Below are 6000 nucleotides of genomic sequence, written 5' to 3'. Positions count from 1 at the left end.
CCACAGACAGTCACTATTTATTGGGCTGGGGGGGCTGTTTGTGCCTCTGGGTACTGGGAATGCCAAGGGGGCTGTAAGGTGCCACAGACAGTCACTATTTATTGGGCTGGGGGGGCTGTTTGTGCCTCTGGGTACTGGGATGCCAGGGGGGCTGTAAGGTGCCACAGACACTCACTTTTTATTGGGCTGGGGGGGCTGTTTGTTCCTGTGGGTACTGGGAATGCCAGGGGGGCTGTAAGGTGCCACAGACAGTCACTATTTATTGGGCTGGGGGGGGCTGTTTGTTCCTCTGGGTACTGGGAATGCCAGGGGGGCTGTAAGGTGCCACAGACAGTCACTATTTATTGGGCTGGGGGGGCTGTTTGTGCCTCTGGGTACTGGGAATGCCAGGGGGGCTGTAAGGTGCCACAGACAGTCACTATTTATTGGGCTGGGGGGGCTGTTTGTGCCTCTGGGTACTGGGAATGCCAGGGGGGCTGTAAGGTGCCACAGACAGTCACTATATATTGGGCTGGGGGGGCTGTTTGTGCCTCTGGGTACTGGGAATGCCAGGGGGGCTGTAAGGTGCCACAGACAGTCACTATTTATTGGGTTGGGGGGGCTGTTTGTGCCTCTGGGTACTGGGAATGCCAGGGGGGCTGTAAGGTGCCAAAGAAAGTCACTATTTATTGGGCTGGGGGCTGTTTGTGCCTCTGGGTACTGGGAATGCCAGGGGGGCTGTAAGGTGCCACAGACAGTCACTATTTATTGGGCTGGGGGGGCTGTTTGTGCCTCTGGGTACTGGGAATGCCAGGGGGGCTGTAAGGTGCCAAAGAAAGTCACTATTGATTGGGCTGCTGAGGGGCCTATTTGAAATGCCAGTCCAGACCTGGTATTGGGTATCATCAATGATGATTAATGCCAATATTATTATTATTAATAGGGTAAAGCCTACTTGTCAGGATGGCCAGATAAGTGTGTGTCTGCTCAAATGTCTTCCACAGTGGGAGACTAAATTAGGCCAATCAGGACATTAGGCCCCAGAGACAACTGTTGGTTTACTTGGGGGGCTTATCTAGACCCATTAGGAGAGAACCACATCCAGGAATGAGCCGTCACCCCGTGGGATTTTCCAGCCTTCCCAAATCTCACCAGGCCCCCTGATCATAAATCTGCCATGGTTTGACCCCATACACAGACCAATAAGCTGTTCCCTTGGCCATGTTGGCAGGCTCAGTCCCACTCCTTTACATTAGTGTGCCCTTTACTCACCATCTGCTTTAGTGCCCATGCCAACTCTTTCATGCCAAAGTTCATTTATAGAGGCACAAATGTTGATTTTCCCTGCCCAAGCTGGTGTATGTTTACTACAACACTTGCTAAACCCTTGTTCCTGTGCCTTTATTCCATCTTTATCTCTATAGACTTGCCTTATACAACACTGGACAAACTGGTGAACCAGGGTGCACACACGCCTTTGCATTCATGGCATGGGTTAAAATGGGGGAGGTTTAAACTGCTCAACCATAGGCTATTTACAGGGCCGCCATCAGAAGTCACGGGGCCCCTCACAACAAAATTTTCTGGGCCCACCAGTACAAATCACACACAGACAGGGTCGGATCGGGGGGTGCAGGGCCCACTGCAGTTGCAGTTGCCACAAATCCAGGCCTGAGCACCAAACCTTTTTGTTGTGGAAAATTGGCAGAACAGCCCTATTGGGTTTATTTAATGGTTAAATGATTCCCTTTTCTCTGTAATAATAAAACAGTACCTGTACTTGATCCCAACTAAGATATAATTACCCCTTATTGGGGCAGAACAGCCCTATTGGGTTTATTTAATGGTTAAATGATTCCCTTTTCTCTGTAATAATAAAACAGTACCTGTACTTGATCCCAACTAAGATATAATTACCCCTTATTGGGGGCAGAACAGTCCTATTGGGTTTATTTAACGGTTAAATGATTCCCTTTTCTCTGTAATAATAAAACAGTACCTGTACTTGATCCCAACTAAGATATAATTACCCCTTATTGGGGCAGAACAGCCCTATTGGGTTTATTTAATGGTTAAATGATTCCCTTTTCCCTGTAATAATAAAACATTACCTGTACTTGATCCCAACTAAGATATAATTACCCCTTATTGGGGGCAGAACAGCCCTATTGGGTTTATTTAACGGTTAAATGATTCCCTTTTCTCTGTAATAATAAAACAGTACCTGTACTTGATCCCAACTAAGATATAATTACCCCTTATTGGGGCAGAACAGCCCTATTGGGTTTATTTAATGGTTAAATGATTCCCTTTTCCCTGTAATAATAAAACAGTACCTGTACTTGATCCCAACTAAGATATAATTACCCCTTATTGGGGGCAGAACAGCCCTATTGGGTTTATTTAATGGTTAAATGATTCCCTTTTCTCTGTAATAATAAAACAGTACCTGTACTTGATCCCAACTAAGATATAATTACCCCTTATTGGGGGCAGAACAGCCCTATTGGGTTTATTTAATGGTTAAATAATATTTTAGTAGACTTAAGGTGTGGAAATCCAAATTACGGAAAGACCCCTTATCTGGAAACCCCCACGTCCCGAGCATTCTGGATAACGGGTCCCATACCTGTAATTTAAAGATTAATTTAAAAAAAAAAAAACAAATTGACAAATTGCAAAGTTGCTCGGAATAACATATTAACTGGTAATTTAAAGATGAAACACCCCTTTACCCCTTTGTCTTATTGGGATGCTGTAGTTTAACCCTTTACTTTCCAGCAATCTGGCAGGTTTATTTATTATTATTTATTTATTTATTTGCTCTTTGGGTTCCTTTACACATTGTTGCTTTACATACTGGACCTCAAGTTCTCAGACTGCCATTGTCCCCATCACACGTGTGTCCTTGCGAGCATTTCTGCATAAGGAAATTCTCAATGCAACTTGGAAGTGATCCATGGAAACATTTCTAAATTGGAAAGGAGCAGAGTAATTACATAATAATTATAGGAGGCACACCTTTCATTAGTGATCTATACTGTTCCCCTCCTCTCTGCTGCATGGAATCCCATCTGTCGGCACAGGTGCCAAAACACCCCCAGGGGAAGGGAAAAATCCCCTGATGACGGAAATGTGACCTGAAATCCAAAGGAAAGCTACATACTTTTTAGAAAGGGCAACTTCACCCAAAGTATGATGTAGATATATAGTATGAAATTTGAAATGTCTTCTTTTTTATTATTTGTGTTTTTTTTTTAATTTAGCTTCTTGTTCAACTCTCCTTTTTGGAATTTCAACACCTATATGGTTGCTATGGTCTTAATGACCCTAGCTACCAGGCAGTTGTTTGAATGAGAGACAGGAATATGAATAGGAGAGGGTCTGAATAGAAAGATAAGGGATAAAAAGTAACAAAAGCAATAGGTTTTTTTTGGGGTGCTGGGGTCAGTGACCCCCTATTTGAAAGCTTGAGGAAGGCAGAAGAAGGCAAAAAATGTAAAAACCAATTAAAACTAATTGGACAATTCTATAACATGCTAGAAGTTAACCATAAAGATGAACCATCCATTTAAAGAAACGGAGAATAGGGGGTTAAGCGCCTCTTAATAGAGAATTCTCTTGCATTAAAGGGGAAGTTACCCCATCCCAAATAAAACTGACCCATCAAATGCCTTATCCTGCTGCTGCTATTCCGACCATCTATTTCCCTGATCAGAAAGCTGTACTACAGCTCCCAGAATGCTTTAACCCCTGACAATATGTTAGATTGTGCTGGGGGTTATCGGGGGGTAACCAGCTGATTTCCCCTTCTAACTGCATTGGTGAAAGACAGCATAGATCTTTAAAGTTATCAGTATCTCTTTAAAGATCTATGCTGTCTTTCATTTTTATGGTGTACTTTTTATTTCTCAGTTACACTGTTTACATAGCAAATAACTCACTTTACAAGTTAAAGTTTTATTCTTAAACCAACAAATGTATTTTTTTTAGTTGTAATACTGGTGTGTAGGCGTCATCTCAGTGCATTGTGCCTGAGTCTGAGCTTTCAGCCAGCGCTACACATTAGAACTGCTTTCAGCTAACCTATTCTTTCTCCTACTCCCATGTAACTGGAGGAGTCCCAAGCCGGACTTGGATTTCTTACTATTGAGTGCTATTCTGATACCTACTGGGAGCTGCTATCTTGCTCCCTTCCCATTGTTCTGCTGATCGGCTGCTGGGGGTGAGGGTGGGGGGATATCACTTCAACTTGCAGCGCAGCAGTAAAGTGTGCCTGAGTCTGAGCTCTCAGAAGGAGCCGGCGCTACACATTAGAACTGCTTTCAGCTAACCTATTGTTTCTCCTACTCCCATGTAACTGGAGGAGTCCCAAGCCGGACTTGGATTTCTTACTATTGAGTGCTATTCTGATACCTACTGGGAGCTGCTATCTTGCTCCCTTCCCATTGTTCTGCTGATCGGCTGCTGGGGGTCAGGGTGGGGGGATATCACTCCAACTTGCAGCGCAGCAGTAAAGTGTGCCTGAAGTTTATGAGAGCACAGGTCACATGGCTATGGCACCCTGGGAAATGAAGAATATGGCTAGCCCCATGGGAAATTTCAAAATTAAAAATTAACGGATGCATTTTAAAAGAAAACATGTCCATGCCAGTATTGCTTTAAGTACCACTCTATCACTGCCATAAGGGATAATGTACCCCCTGTCAAACATAAGGATATTAAAAGTGGCAGAGGGGTTCTGTGCCAATATAAAGGCACAAGGCTGCAGGCTGAGTTATACAGGGAACTCTGAGTATCACTCATGTATTATAAGGGAAAATGTACCCCCTACTGTAAATGATAAGGATATTAGCAGTCACTGAGGGGTTCTGTGCCAATATAAAGGCACAAGGCTGCAGGCTGAGTTATACAGGGAACTCTGAGTATCACTCATGTATTATAAGGGAAAATGTACCCCCTACTGTAAATGATAAGGATATTAGCAGTCACTGAGGGGTTCTGTGCCCATATAAAGGTACAAGGCTGCAGGCTGAGTTATACAGGGAACTCTGAGTATCACTCATGTATTATAAGGGAAAATGTACCCCCTACTGTAAATGATAAGGATATTAGCAGTCACTGAGGGGTTCTGTGCCCATATAAAGGCACAAGGCTGCAGGCTGAGTTATACAGGGAACTCTGAGTATCACTCATGTATTATAAGGGATAATGTACCCCCTACTGTAAATGATAAGGATATTAGCAGTCACTGAGGGGTTCTGTGCCCATATAAAGGTACAAGGCTGCAGGCTGAGTTATACAGGGAACTCTGAGTATCACTCATGTATTATAAGGGATAATGTACCCCCTACTGTAAATGATAAGGATATTAGCAGACACTGAGGGGTTCTGTGCCCATATAAAGGTACAAGGCTGCAGGCTGAGTTATACAGGGAACGCTGAGTATCACTCATGTATTACCGTATATACTCGAGTATAAGCCGAGTTTTCCAGCACTCAAAATGTGCTAAAAAAGGAATCCTTGGCTTATACTCGAGTCCTACTTGTGTCCTACCGGCGCATCCGTGTCCAACCGGCATCCCTGTCCCACCGGCGCATCCCATGGCCCGACGCGCGCACCGCCCCGCCCCCCCATGCGCCGTCATAGCGCGCCGCCCCGCCCCCCCGTGCGCCGTCATAGCGTGCCGCCCCCCCCCCCGTGCGCCGTCATAGCGTGCCGCCCCTCGTCTGACTTTCCCGGAGCTTTCACTTTGGATCCTTGGCTGGACTGTGAGACGCGGTAGAGAGCCGCTTGTTCTGTTTAGTTTCCTGCGGATATCCAACAGGTCGGTGCCCCGCTGCTCGGTGTATAGGGGCAGGTACCGTGCTTGCTGCTCGATGGATAGGGCAGGTACGGTGCCTGCTTGTGGCCATTGCATTGGGTCAGAGTTCGCTTGTTAGGCACGATATAAGGATTATTACTGGGGCCAGCGTGTGGGCAATGTCAGGGGCACAGCGTGTTCCCTTTGGCCGAAATGT

The sequence above is a fragment of the Xenopus tropicalis genome, chromosome 8 (assembly GCF_000004195.4).
Source record: "Xenopus tropicalis strain Nigerian chromosome 8, UCB_Xtro_10.0, whole genome shotgun sequence".
Classification (NCBI taxonomy): Eukaryota; Metazoa; Chordata; class Amphibia; order Anura; family Pipidae; genus Xenopus; species Xenopus tropicalis.
Note: the sequence above shows the minus strand (reverse complement) of the source record.